The sequence below is a fragment of the Orcinus orca genome, chromosome 4 (assembly GCF_937001465.1).
Source record: "Orcinus orca chromosome 4, mOrcOrc1.1, whole genome shotgun sequence".
Lineage (NCBI taxonomy): Eukaryota > Metazoa > Chordata > Mammalia > Artiodactyla > Delphinidae > Orcinus > Orcinus orca.
This window is the reverse complement of record NC_064562.1, coordinates 75,627,201-75,643,147: the sequence shown is the minus strand read 5'-3', so window position 1 is coordinate 75,643,147 and position 15,947 is coordinate 75,627,201.

Here is a 15,947-nt window from a genome sequence, read left to right as displayed (position 1 = left end):
CCAAATATTCATAACAGCATTGTTTATAAACTCAAAATTAGATTACCCAAATTTATTCTACTGATGAAACAGAAAATGTTGTATACCCCTATAGTGAAATATTGAGTAATTAAAAACAATGAATTACTGATACATTTACAGCATAGATGAATCTTGAAAACATTATGCTAAATGAAGTAAGCTAGTAATAAAATATCACCTATTTTATGAATCCAGTTAAATGAAATGTCCAGAACAGGTCAATCTAAGAGGCAATGTAGATTAGTAGTTTCCTAGGGCTAAGGATGGAGTTGGTAAACAACTTCTATATATGAAAAATTTTTTTAGAGAGAAGAAAAAATTTCTAACATTAGATTGCATTGATAATTCTTTGAATATAAAAACCATTCACATAACTCTGAATATACTTAACACCACTGAACTGTATGTTTTGAATTGATACATTTCATGATAATTATATCTCAATAAAGCTGTTATAAAAGAGTGGAAAATTAAACTTGAAATATAGAAATTAGTAGAAAAATAAATCAATAATTATAATTCTGTTTGTTCAAGAATATAAAATGATTTAGCATGTTAAGAAGAGACATCAAAATTATAGAAAAATAAATACCCAAAATGAAGGCTAGAAAAGAAAATACATTGTTTAACATCAAAAATACACTGGATGAAATTAACAGCAGATTAGACATTACGGAATATTATCGTATTTGAAGATTTAACAATAGAAATAAAAAAATAGAAAAATATCGGGGAAAAAATAACAGCATCAGTGAACTCTGGGAGAATATCAAGCATCTAAACACGTGTGTGATGAAGTCACTGAATTAAAGAGGTGATGAAAACTATTTGAATAAAGGCCAAAATTTTTCTAAATTTTATGAAAAAATATGTATATATACACACAGATATAAGAAGTTAAAGAAACTTAGGCATAAGAAACATGAAGAAACTACACCTAGGCATATCGCAAGTAAACTGCTTCAAACCAATTATAATGATAATTTATAATACAATTTATAATCTAATACACCAACAGCTAAGATAAAACAGAGGCAACATTAAATGCAGACAAGGATGAAGATAAAAATGTATCTCTCAAGGATGCAGATAAAAATGTATCTCTCCAGCCCAGCTACTCTGGAAGTTAGTTTAGCAGCATCTTTAAAAATTAAACCTACATTTACCATATAACTCAGCAACTGCACTCCTGGACATTTATTCCAGAGAAATGAAAACTTGTATCACCACAAAACTCTCTACACAATTGTTCATAGTACCTTTATATGTTAATAGCCAAAAACTGGAAACAACCACGTCCCTCAGTAAGGGAATGGTTAAACCAACTATTGTACATCCATACTGTAGATACTACTTAGCAATAAACAGAATTGAATTATTGATACACACAAACTTAGATGGATCTGAAGGGCATTACAAGTGAAAAAAGACGATCTCAAAAGGTCACATACAGTGTGATTCCACTTATACAATATTCTTAAAATGACAAAATTATATAAATGGAAAGCAGATTTGTGGTTGGCAAAGGTGGCCAATGGTGGGAGTGGGGGATGGGTATGACCATAAAGGAGTATGGAGGGAAATCTTTGTGGTGAAATAGTTCTGTATCTTGATTGTGGTGGTGGTTACACGAATCTACACATATGATAAAATGACACAGAACTATACACACAGATTAGACCAATGTCAGATTCTTTTTGATATTGTACTATATACCTTTCACCTAGTTTCCCCCAGTAGTTACACAGGACCTCTTTGTACTATCTTTGCAATTTCCTGTGAACATATAATTATTTCAAAATTTAAAAAAAAAACAAAACCATTTTCATTTCAGTGGGAACTTTCCCCAGGTAGATGCTAACCCTTCTGCCTGGGCAAAAGGGTCATATGGAGCCAAACTGAATCCAGCCCACAGTGAGGAGCTAAGTCCAGACCAGGTCCTCCTGGATCAGTTGACCCATAGAAGCATAAGGGAAAATAAATGGTTATTGTTTGAAGCCACTGAGCTTTGGAGTGGTTTGTTTTGCAGCACTAGTTTGACAATAGCTAACTAATATATGCCCACTTGCCTCGCTTCCTCTCTATAGCCCTAAAAAGGATGGATGTCTGTCATTGTTGACTGTGGCAGAAACAGCTAGATGTCCTTCAACATCTGTTCTACCCTTCTGTCACCCCAGAGTAATGGTATCTTTGATTTTTATCTGGCCATATGGCTATCTGAATTAAGACTACATTTCCAACCTCTCTTGTAATTAGGTGTGGCCATGCAACTAAATTCTGACCAATGGGATGTAAGAGAAAAGGGCCACGACACATCTGGGAAATTTCTCTAAGAAAGAACTGACTTTCCTGATTCTTCACCTTTCTCACAGATTGGAATGCAGAAGTGAAGCTCAAGCAATCTTGTTGGATATGCGGTAAAAGCTACATTTTGAGAATGGCAAGGCAACAGAATAGAGAAATTAAGTTTCCTGTTTTGATCATGGAGATGCCATACCAGTCCAAGGCTGCTTATTTCTGAATTTCCCTTATCTGAGAGTGATGTAAACTTTTACCTTATGTTTTCTGTCATTCACAACAGAACTCAGTCTTTATTGCATGGCTTCTTATTTGGGCTACCCTTTCTCATGAGCTTATCCTGTCAAACCAACCATGCTAAGCACCATATGTTTTATAACCATTAAATAATTATTTATTAGCCAGGGTGATAATGCTTAGGAAAGAGTAAGGAGCAAGACAGATAAGCTCCTTGCCCTCGAGGGCTTTGGGAGAAAAAAAAAAAAAAAAAAAGAGTGAGAGAGAGAGAGAGAGAAAACCTTAAAAGCAGCTAGAGCAACATAAACACAACCCCTACAGAAAAGCAAAAAGAAAGATGACAGCAGATTTCTTGTTTTAAAAAAAAGCAAGCTGGAAGACAGTGGAGAAACATCTTTAAAATACTTCAAAATTAAAAACTCCCAACCAAGAATCCTTTAGCCAGCAAAAATATCTTTCAAACATAAAGGCTTTTAAAGATATACAAAATGCCAAATATGGAAAATGAGTTAGAAGCCAGCACACATATACTATAAAAATATTAAAGGAAGTCTTTGAAGCAAAAAATAAACATACTAATAGAAATCAAGATGTACACAAGGTACTAAGGAGCAGTGAAACTGGTAACTATGTGGATAAATATAATTTTTTATAATCTCTTCAAAATATAATAGTTTAAACAAAAACAACAATGCATTGTGGGTTTTAAAACAGAGATAGAAGTAAAATCTGTGACAACAAGAGCATAAAATCCATGAGGGGAAAAATAGAAGCATACTGTTGCAATAATGTCCTTAAAATTTAAATGAGATAGCACAATATTAATTGAAGGTAGACAGTGATAATTTTCTTTGTTTTTTTTTTCTATTTATTGTCTTTTTTGCTGTAAAATATACATAGGATTTACCATCTTAACAATTTTTTTTTTAAAATTTAACCTCTTTATTGGAGTGTAATTTCTTTACAATGCTTGGTTAGTTTCTGCAGCGTAACAAAGTGAATCAGCTGTATGTATACATATAGCCCCATATCCCCTCCCTCCTGCGTCTCCCTCCCACCTTCCCTATTCCAACCCTCTAGGTGGACACAAAGCACTGAGCTGATCTCCCTGTGCTATGAAGCTGCTTCCCACTAGCTATCTATTTTACATCAGTAATGCATATATGTCAATGCTACTCTCTCCCTTCATCCCAACTTACCCTTCCCTCCCCATGTCCTCAAGTCCATTCTCTATGTCTGCGCCTTTATTCCTGTAGTGCTCTGAGGTTCATCACAACTTTTTATTTATTTATTTATTTTTAAGATTCCATATATATGTGTTAGCATATGGTATTTGTTTTTCTCTTTCTGACTTACTTCACTCTGTAAGACAGACTCTAGGTCCATCCACCTCATTACAAATAGTTCAATTTTGTTTCTTTTTATGGCTGAGTAATATTCCACTGTATATGTATGTGCCACATCATTTTCCATTCATCTGTTAATGGACACTTAGGTTGATTCCACTTCCTGGCTATTGTAAATAGTGCTGCAATGAACATTGTGGTACATGACTCTTTTTGAATTATGGTTTTCTCAGGATGTATGCCCAGTAGTGGGATTGCTGGGTCACATGGTAGTTCTATTTTTAGATTTTTAAGGAACCTCCATACTGTTTTCCATAGTGGCTGTATCAATTTACATCCCCACCAACAGTGCAAGAAGTTTCCCTTTTCTCCACACCCTCTCCAGCATTTATTGTTTGTAGACTTTTGATGATGGCCATTCTGACTGGTGTGAGGTGATACCTCATTGTAGTTTTGATTTGCATTTCTCTAATGATTAGTGATGTTGAGCATCCTTTCATGTGTTTGTTGGCAATCTGTATATCTTCTTTGGAGAAGTGCCTCTTTAGGTCTTCTGCCCAATTTTGGATTGGGTTGTTTGTTTTTTTGATTTGAGCTGCATGAGCTGCTTGTATATTTGGGAGATTAATCCTTTGTCAGTTGCTTCAATTGCAAATATTTTCTCCCATTCTGAGGGTTGTCTTTTTGTCTTGTTTATGGTTTCCTTTGTTGTGCAAAAGCCTTTAAGATTCATTAGGTCCCATTTGTTTATTTTTATTTCCATTTCTCCAGGAGGTGTGTCAAAAAGGATTTTGCTGTGATTTATGTCAAAGAGGAAGTGTCCCCATGTCTTCCCAATCCCCACATAGTTTAGCCAATGGGGAGCCATGACAGGAGGTCAGAGGGTCAGGGTGTTCCTCTCCCTGAGCCTTCGACCAGGCCACCTCAGGTGGCTGAATCCTCAAGTGTCAGACTCTGCCTCTGAGGTTGGCCCTCTCTCTCTCCACACGAGTCTCCTTCCAGGTTTCCATCCCGTTTTTTTTACCTCTTCCTACAGCTGATAAGAGTGAGGTTGATACTATGGGTACCTGCACCATCACTTTTGGTGCCCTGACTGCCAACCCTGTCTAAATGTCTTTCTGTGAATAAACCACTCCCTATGTTTTCCTCTTAGAGTTTTATAGTGTTTGGCCCAACATTTAGATCTTTAATTCATTTTGAGTTTACTTTTGTGTATGGTTTTAAGAAGTGTTCTAATTTCATTCTTTTACATGTAACTGTCCAGTTTTCCCAGCACCATTTATTGAAGAGACTATCTTTTCTCCATTGTATATTCTTGCCTCCTTTATCAAAGATAAGGTGACCATATGTGCATGGGTTTATCTCTGGGCTTTCTATCCTGTTCCATTGATCGATATTTCTGTTTTTGTGCTAGTACCATACTGTCTTGATTGCTGTATCTTTGCAGTATAGTCTGAAGTCAAGGAGACTGATTCCTCCAGTTCCATTTTTCTTTCTCAAGATTGCTTTCGTTATTCAGGGTTTTTGTGTTTCCATATAAATTGTGAAATCTTTTGTTCTAGTTCTGTGAAAAACGAGATTGGTAGCTTGATGGGGATTGCACTGAATCTGTATATTGCTTTGGGTAGTATAATCATTTTAACAATGTTGATTCTTCCAATCCAAGAACATGTAATATCTATCTGTTTGTATCATCTTTAAATTCTTTCATCAGTGTCTTATAATTTTCTGCATACAGGTCTTTTGTCTCCTTAGGTAGGTTTATTCCTAGGTATTTTATTCTTTTTGCTGCTATGGTAAATGGGATTATTTCTTAATTTCTCTTTCAGATTTTTCATCATTAGTGTATAGGAATACAAGAGATTTCTGTGCATTAATTTTGTATCCTGCTACTTTACCAGATTCATTGCTTAGTTCTACTAGTTTTCTGTTAGCATCTTTAAGTTTCTCTATGTACAGTATCATGTCATCTGCAAACAGTGATAGTTTTACTTCACCTTTTCTGATTAGGATTTTTTAATTTCTTTTTCATCTCTGATTGCTGTAGCTAAAACTTCCAAAACTATGTTTAAGAATAGTGGTGAGAATGGGCAACCTTCTGTTGTTCCCGACCTTAGAGGAAATGTTTTCAGTTTTTCACTCTGAGAATGATCTTGGCAGTGGGTTTGTCATACATGGACTTTATTATGTTGAGGTAGGTTCCCTCTATGCCTACTTTCTAGAGAGATTTTTATCATAAATGGGTGTTGAATTTTTTTTAAATCTTTTTCTGTATCTATTGAGATGATCATATAGTTTTTATCCTTCAATTTGTTAATATGGTGTATCACATTGATTGATTTGCATATATTGAAGGATCCTTACATTCCTGGGATAAACCCCACTTGATCAGGGTGTATGATCCTTTTAATGTGCTGTTGGACTCTGTTTGCTAGTATTTTGTTGAGGATTTTTGCATCTATGTTCATCAGTGATATTGTCCTCTTGTTTCCTTTTTTTGTGACATCTTTGTCTGGTTTTGGTATCAGGGTGATGGTGGCCTCGTAGAATGAGTTTGAGACTGTTCCTCCCTGTGCTATAGTTTAGAAGAGTTTGAGAAGGATAGCTGTTATCTGTTCTCTAAATGTTTGATACAATTCACCTGTGAAGTCATCTGGTCCTGGGCTTTCGTTTGTTGGAAGATTTTTAATCACAGTTTCAGTTTCAGTGCTTGTGACTGGTCTGTTTATATTTTCTATTTCTTCCTGCTTCGGTATCAGAAGGTTGTGCTTTTCTAAGAATTTGTCCATTTCTTCCATGTTGTCTATTTTATTGGCATACAGTTGCTTAGAGTAATCTCTTATGATCCTTTGTATTTCTGCAGTGTCAGTTGTTCCTTCTCCTTTTTTATTTCTAATTCTACTGACTTAAGGCTTCTCCCTTTTTTTCTTGGTGAGTCTGGCTAACGGTTTATCAATTTTGTTTATCTTCTTAAAGAACCAGCTTTTAGTTTTATTGATCTGTGCTATCATTTCCTTCATTTCTTTTTCATTTATTTCTGATCTGATCTTTGTGATTTCTTTACTTCTGCTAACTTTGGGGATTTTTGTTCTTCTCTCTCTAATTCTTTAGGTGTAAGGTTAGGTTGTTTATTTGAGATGTTTCTTGAGGTATGAATGTATTGTTATAAACTTCCCTCTTAGAGCTCCTTTTGCCACACCCCACAGGGTTTGGGTCATCGTGTTTTCATTGTCATTTGTGTCTAGGTAATTTTTGATTTCCTCTTTGATTTCTTCAGTGACCTCTTGGTTATTTAGAAGTGTATTGTTTAGCCTCCATGTTTGTATTTTTTACAGTTTGTTTCCTGGAATTGATATCTAGTCTCATAGCATTGTGGTTGGAAAAGATATTTGATACAATTTCAATTTTCTTAAATTTACCAAGGCTTGATTTGTGACCCAAGATATGATCTATCCTGGAGCATGTTCCATGAGCGCTTGAGAAGAAAGTGTATTCTGTTGTTTTTGGATGGAATGTCCTATCAATATTAATTAAGTCCATCGTGTTTAATATGTCATTTAAAGCCTGGGTTTCCTTACTTATTTTCATTTTGAGTGATCTGTCCATTGGTGAAAGTGGGGTGTTAAAGTCCCCTATTATGACTGTGTTACTGTTGATTTCCCCTTTTATGGCTGTTAGCATTTGCCTATGTATTGAGTTGATCCTATGTAGAGTGCATAAATATTTACAATTGTTATGTCTTTTTCTTGGATTGATCCCTTGATCATTATGTAGTGTCCTTCTTTGTCTCTTGTAATAGTCTTTATTTTATTTTATTTATTTATTTTTTTGCGGTACGCAGGCCTCTCACTGTTGTGGCCTCTCCTGTTGTGGAGCACAGGCTCCGGACGCGCATGCTCAGCGGTCACGGGTCTCAGGCCCAGCCTCTCCGTGGCATGTGGGATCTTCCCGGACTGGGGCACAAACCCAAGTCCCCTGCATCAGCAGGCAGACTCTCAACCACTGCGCCACCAGGGAAGCCCAATAGTCTTTATTTTAAAGTCTATTTTGTCTGAAGTGAGAATGGCTACTACAGCTTTTTTTTTTTTTTTTTTTTTTTGCGGTACGCGGGCCTCTCACCATTGTGGCCTCTCCTGTTGTGGAGCACAGGCTCCAGGTGTGCAGGCTCAGCGGCCATGGCTCATGGGCCCAGACGCTCCACAGAATGTGGGATCTTCCCGAACTGGGGCACAAACCCGTGTCCCCTGCATTGGCAGGTGGACTCTCAACCATTGCGCCACCAGGGAAGCCCTCCAGCTTTCTTTTGATTTCCATTTGCATGGAATATCTTTTTCCATCCCCTCATTTTCTGTCTGTATGTGTCCCTATGTCTGAAGTGTGTCTCTTGTAGACAGTATATATACAGGTCCTGTTTTTGTATCCATTCAGCCAGTCTGTGTCTTTTGGTTGGAGCATTTAATCCACTTACATTTAAGGTAATTATCAATATGTATGTTCCTATTACCATTTTCTTAATTGTTTGGGACTTGTTATTGTAGGTCTTTTCCTTGTTTTTCCTGCCTAGAGAAGTTCCTTTAGCATTTGTTGTAAAGCTGGTTTGGTAGTGCTGAATTTTCTTAGCTTTTGCTTGTCTGTAAAGGTTTTAATTTCTCTGTTGAATCTGAATGAGATCCTTGCTGGGTAGAATAATCTTGATTGTAGGTTTTTCCCCTTCATCACTTTAAATATGTCCTGCCACTCCTTTCTAGCTTGCAGAGTTTCTGCTGAACAGTCAGTTGTTAACCTTATGGGGATTCCCCTGTATGTTATTTGTTGCATTTCCCTTGCTGCTTTTAATATTTTTTCTTTGTATTTAATTTTTGATAGTTTGAATATGTGTCTTGGTGTGTTTCTCCTTGGATTTATCCTGTATGGGACTCTCTGTTCTTCCTGGACTTGATTGACTATTTCCTTTCCCATGTTAGGGAAGTTTTCAACTATTATATGTTCAAATATTTTCTCGGACCCTTTCTTTTTCTCTTATTCTAGGACCCCTATAATTCGAATGTTGGTGCATGTAATGTTGGTCCAGAGGTCTCTGAGACTGTCAATTCTTTTCATTCTTTTTACTTTATTCTGCTCTGTGGTAATTATTTACCCTATTTTATCTTCCAGGTCACTTATCCATTCTTCTGCCTCAGTTATTCTGCTATTGCTTCCTTCTAGATAATTTTTAATTTCATTTAATGTTTTGGTCATCATTGTTTGTTTGCTCTTTAGTTCTTCTAGGTCCTTGTTAAATGTTTCTTGTATTTTCTCCATTCTATTTCCAAGATTTTGTATCATCTTTTCTATCGATACTCTGAATTCTTTTTCAAGTAGACTGCCTATTTTCTCTTCATTTGTTAGGTCTTGTGAGTTTTTACCTTGCTCCTTCATGTGCTGCATATTTCTGTCTTCTCATTTTGTTCAACTTACTGTGTTTGGGGTCTCCTTTCTGCAGGCTGCAGGTTTGTAGTTCCCGTTGTTTTTGGTGTCTGCTCCCAATAGGTAATGTGGTTCAGTGGCTTGTGTAAGCTTACTGATGGAGGGGACTGGTGCATGTGTTCTGGTGGATGGAACTGGATCTTGTCTTTCTGCTGGGCAGGACAACATCTGGTGGTGTGTTTTGGGTTGTCTGTGAACTTAGTATGATTTTAGACAGCCTCTCTAATGGGTAGGGTTGTGTTCCTGTCTTGCTAGTTGTTTGGCATGGGGCGTCCAGCACTGGAGCTTGCTGGCTGTTGGGTGGAGCTGGGTCTTATGGTTGAGACAGAGATCTCTGGGAGAGCTCTCGCCAGTTGATGTTGTGGGTCCTGGAAGTCTCTGGTGGTCCAATATCCGTAACTTGGCTCTCCCACCTCAGAGGCTCAGACCCGACACCATGTCGGAGCACCAAGACCCTTTCAGCCACATGGCTCAGAAGAAATACTAAAAACTAGAGTAAGATGAATATAAAAATCAGAAACAAATCAGTCACAGACAGCAAACCCCAAATCTACAGTTGTTCCCAAAGTCCACCGCCTCAATTTTGGGATGTTTTGTTGTCTATTCAGGTATTCCATGGATGCAGGGTACATCAAGTTGATTGTAGGGATTTAATACCCTGCTCCTGAGGCTGCACGGAGTAATTTCCCTTTCTCTTTTTTGTTTGCACAGCTCCTGGGTTTCAGCTGTGGTTTTGGCCCCACCTCTGCTTGTATGTCACCCTCAGGCATCTGGTCTCTGCCCTTACAGGAGGGGGTTAAAGCAGCGGCTGATTAGGGGGCTCTTGCTCACTCATGCCAGGGAGAGGGAGGGTTACAGTAGTTATATTGTAAAGCAGGGCGAGTCTGCACTGGCAGAGGCCGGCATGACGTTGTCACAGCCTGAGGCGTACCATGTGTTCTCTCAGGGAAGTTGTCATCCCTGGATCACGGGACCCTGGCAGTGGCAGGCTGCACAGGCTCCCAGGGGAGGGAGGTATGGATAGTGACCTGTGCTTGCACACAGGCTTCTTGGTGGCTGCAGCAGCAGCCTTAGCATTTCATGCCCATCTCTGGTGTCCACACTGATGGCCGCGGCTTCCTCCCGTCTCTGGAGCTCATTTAGGCAGTGCTCTGAATCCCCTCTCCTCGTGCACCCAGAAACAATGGTCTCTTGCCTCTTAGGCAGTTCCAGACAATTTCCCAGACTGCCTCCCAGGTAGCTGTGGCTCACTAGCCCCCTTCAGGCTGTGTCTACGTAGCCAACCCCAGTTCTCTCCCTGGGATCTGACCTTTGAAGCTGGAGCCTCAGCTCCCAGCCCCAACCCTCCCTGGCAGGTGAGCAGACAAGCCTCTCAGGCTGGTGAGTTCTGGTCGGCACTGATCCTCTGTGTGGGAATCTCTACACTTTGCTCTCTGCACCCCTGTTGCTGTGGTCTCCTCCATGGCTCTGAAGCTTCCTCCCTGCCCCCTTCCCCGCCATTTCCACCAGTGAAGGGGCTTCCTACTGTGTGGAAACTTTTCCCACTTCACAGCTCCCTCCCAGATGTGCAAGTCCCGTCTCTGTTCTTTTGTCTCTGTTTTTTCTTTTGCCCTACCCAGGTACATGCGGAGTTTCTTGCCTTTTGGCAAGTCTGAGGTCTTCTGCCAGCGTTCAGTAGGGGTTCTATGGGAGCTGTTCCTCATGTAGATGTATTTTTGAGGTATTTGTGGGAAGGAAGGTGTTCCTGACATCTTACTCCTCTGCCATCTTGAAGGTCCCTGACTGCGATAATTTTAAAATTTATATTATAAACCTTAAGTCAACATAAACAGTTATAACCCTAAAGATGTGTATCTAATAATCAGAGAAAATGGAATCATAAATAATATTCAACTAATCCAAAAAAAGGCAGAAAGAGGAAAATGTAACAGCAAGAATAGATGGTACACATGAAAAACAACTAACAACATCGTATATTTAAATCCAACTATATTGATAATCACGTTATATATAAATGGTTAAACTCAAGTAAAAACACAGACACACACACATTGCCACAAACTAAGGGCAAGACTCAACTATATGCTATCTACAAGAAACCTACTTCATATATAATGACACAAACAGATTCAAAGCAAAATAATGGAGAAAAATATACCAGGCTGAGAAAAATACAATTAATCAAAATAAAATTTGTTCAGTTCATAGTTGTAGAGAGACACATAAATATCCCTCCCATCATTATGACAAGGCAAAAACTGAACATAATTCAAATTAACAACTCCTCTTTAACCCACCATAGAACAGAAATTGCAGGACAAACAAGTGACCCAAAATCTGTAGAAACACAAGCACTTGAAATAAGAAACAATACTCCAGTGTTTGCCTACCTGGAAAAGATGTTGTAGAATGAAGTATCAACTGGTAAGAAGTTACAGCTATAACATTTTAAAGAATATCTAAAAGTCAAGTGTACACAAAAACAGGAACATGAAACCCTTAGAAGTGACAGATATACGGAAGCAAGGTCATACCTTTTGCAGACTTTTCCTCCACAAACCTTACCCGGTGCTCACAGAAGACTGAGGAAAATTCAGAAGAAGCTTTTCTTGTTGTGGTAGAGGGGAAAACCAGCTGCTGGGGAAATTTTCAGAGAAGGGTCTCCCCCATCTTCCCTTCAGATAACAAACCTTAATCTGCAGGGAAAAAGCAATAAAAACTGTTACGTGCAGGCTGTAGATTGGGGGAAATCCAATGCAACTTAGAAAAGAACAAAAACAAAGACCAGCCCTGCTCCTAGGAAAAGATGCAGGAATACATACTAGGCCCAGTATTCCAGCTCCAAAAGGACAGGTAGGATTTGTGAAGTCTACACCATGGAGTTCAGGCCAAGACTGAGGTTAAATCAGAGCAAAGAATGCACCCTTCCCCCAGCACCTGCCCCCCAGGCTAATAAGCATTGAGTGAAGGCAATGATGGAATACAGCTGGGAGAACTGCAAGAGCATGAGCCTCTCCAGGCCGCAGCACAAAAGGGAAATGCAAGGCCAAGAAGGGAGCAGATATTGAGGAAACTGACAAAAAAGTTCTGCAAATTAACCCACATCTCAAAGAAAGTTTAGCCAGAAGAATTTAATGGCTAGAGTGTAATGAGAATAATCACAGCAACAAGGGGCCTAGAACCCAGTTCAATTCCTCACTATACTTTCAGAAGCCTACACATCACAGGCCTGGCAGAAGGAAAGGAGTTCAATTTTACCAGCAAAACAAAATAGTTAACTCGTATCTACTGTCCTACACAACAACATTTCAGGCTTCTGATAAAAATTCATGAGGTATTCAAAGGCGCGAGGAAAAACAAATTCTGAGAAGACAAAAAGTAATCATCAGAGCCAGACTCTGATATGAGACAGATGTTAAAAACAATCAAGCAGCTTGTCCCAGTTGACATTTATAGAACATTCTAATCTACAAAAGCAAAACACACTGTGAGCCCATTGTGAGCCCATGAAAAGGTGTTTGTCATTACTAATCATTAGGGAAATAAAAAATAAAACTATAACGAACTACCATTACCTACCCTCCTGTATGATAAATTAAACTGACTGATATCACCAAAATTGGCAAGAATGTAGATCACCCATAACTCTCAACTTGTAGGCTCACTCTGGATAAAGTTCTGGCAATATCACATATAAGTAAACATCATCTATTCAACTATCCTGCAATTTCATTACTAGGTATTTAACCCCCAAATAAAAGTATATGTACAGAAGAAACTTGTACTAAAATGTTGCACAGCAGTTTTATACATAATAATTAAAAACAGGAAACAGCTGAGTGCACTAGCCGGTGAATGTATTAAATGAATTGATGTTTATCCATACAAAGCAATGCCGCTCACCAATAAAAAGAGATAATACTATTTGACTTAATTTCAAGTTCTGAAACAGACACAAGTAATATGTGTTCTAAAAATATCAGAACAATAGTTGCCTCTTGTGAGAGGCATGAGTTGAGTGGGAAGGGCATGTCCGAACTTTTGGGGATGATGGTGATATTCTGTATCTTGATTTGGTTTACAAGAGTGTGTGAATTTGTCAAAACTCAGAAAGCATACACTAAAATTTGTGAAATGCATTACACACAAATTGTGTGTAAATTTGACATCAGAAAAAAGACCTGTACATAAATATTGAATTCTATTTAAGATCTGCACGCTGAAATATTTAGAAATGTTCTGATGTCTCTGATTTATTCTGAAATCGACCCAAAAATAAGATGGATGGTTGGAAGAATAGAGGATGGGTAAAGGAATGGACTCCTGATGAAGCAAGAACACTAAAAGATTTGTGGTATAATCTAGGGGAGTGAATATGAGTGTTTACTCTACATTTTTTCAACTTTGGTACATGTTTTAAAGTTTTCATAATGAAAATTGAAAAAAAGCAGTATACGAGGTAAAGACTGAACACTTTCTCAAACCACTGCAGGTCTCTAACTGAAATATGGCAAAATGGAGGAAGTATAAGTTTTTTAGAAGTTTACAGTTCTCAGTATTACATAAGAATAGATATTCTAATAACCATAGGGAGGAAAAAAAAAATCTTCTCTTCTACCCTTCTAGGTTCTTGCTGGGTGTCTGTAACAAAAGAGATTACCAAGAAAAAAAATATACAGATTAATGTACTATGCCATGTGGGAGTTTTCCTGAGAAAGTGAAGATGGGAAGAAGCTGTTAAGCCTGAGTATTCTAATGCTAGGCTTGATGAAGTGTGCCATGGAAAAATGTGATAGGACCAAAGGATATGAGCTAAGTGTGATAAACTGGGGGAACTCAGCAAGGTTTGTTTCATTTCCATCCCTCCCTGCCTTCCTCAGTCTTCAGAAATAAGGACTGTCCTTTCCTTTGGGTCTGGGGAGGCACCTCTCATATGAGGGTCTTATGATCAAACTTGGGGAGATGGGGAAAATGTCAGAGAGTCCTTCTTGCACCTGCCATTTCTCAAATTTCTTCAGCTTAAAATATTCAGTATGCCAAGGCACCGTATTTTGGAGTATTATGTCCTGAACTGTGTCATATGAAAATAAAACTTAATTGTGACTAAAGTAATCATGGAACATTTTATTACCTCAGAGAGTGAGCAGAAAAATCATAGCTCCTGCCCGAGATATCATCCAAGGGACAGGGAGGAACTAGCCAAACATAATAGGTTTAAAAGGACAGTTATAGGAGGAATATAGTTACTTTATCATTACATTCTCTTGTATTTTTCTTTTCAATGTAACAGTTCCATACAGATTTTCCTGGCAAGGTTAAATGCCCAGTTTTAATTACATATTATAGTTATAGTGTTTCCAGTCTATGCAGAGGCATGATTTTTTTCACCAGTGGGACAAATTATTGTGTAGTGGTTAATAGACATCGCAGCCAAACTGCCTAGAATTTTATGCTGGCTCTAAAACAGGCTGGGACCTGGGACCCTTTGCTGCAGTGCTTGCACCTGGACAAATCTCTCCTCAGAGCAACGGAATACAAAGAAACTGTAAGGAACTAAAAGTAACTTCACTCATGTGCAGTTGGGGCAAATGATGAATAACGAGATACAAAAAGACCAAAAACCCAACTGCCGCTTCTGAGGGGCAAAAGCAGGGTACTGCACGTGATCCCTACACACAGCATCATCAAGGTGGTGGGCTAACCACCTAAACCCCCTTTCAGCCCAACCCATGTATCTGCCCCTGCCCTCACCCCATTTAAGGGACCAGCTCACCCCCCCTTCAGAGAACAAGTAAGGACACCTGTTAGTTGTTTTTACTCCCTCATGTGGCAGCATGAGTCCCAATAAAGCCTTGCCTGAATTTCTCGTCTGTCCTTTTATCAATTTCTAGTGATTAAGGAGTCCAAGAACCCTGGTCGGAAACAGCTCTACATTTATTGACTGTTGAACAAAATTACTTATCCTCACAGGGCAACTATCCTTGTCTGTAAAATGGAGATAATAATAGTACACATCACATAGGGCTTGTTGATTCATAAATTTGCCCCAGTACATGAGGGCAAGGTGAGACCAAAGAGAGAGGCAGACCACTTCAGATTGGTAGGTGGTGGGTTTAATAAGCAAGGGAACTTACATAGGAGGCTTGCCTTGGGCAGCTGCAAGATGAGTACATCTCGGTACCCACACGCCAGAATCTTAAAAGTACATACAGAGACCTTAACTGGATTCAGTCACATATCCAGTCCAGATGGTTTCAATAACTCATTGCTCTTTCAAGGCTGCATCCTTGAAAATGGCTACAGCTGTGGGTACGGTGGGCAGAACGTACATTCCAAGGACAGGAGAGGGGGGTGAGGAGCCTCCACTGTCTGGGTCCAGCTTGTGGGTCAACAAGTGGTCACACCCTCTTGAGGACCTCATCTAATGAGGTTATAGTTAGAATTAAGTGAATTGATGACTAAACCCTCTAGGGCAGTGCAATATAAATATTGGCAATTATAATTTTGAATTATTATTTGCACTTTCATAAAAGCATTTGACATAACAGGTATAAAACTCTCTTTTGCCTTTATAGTATT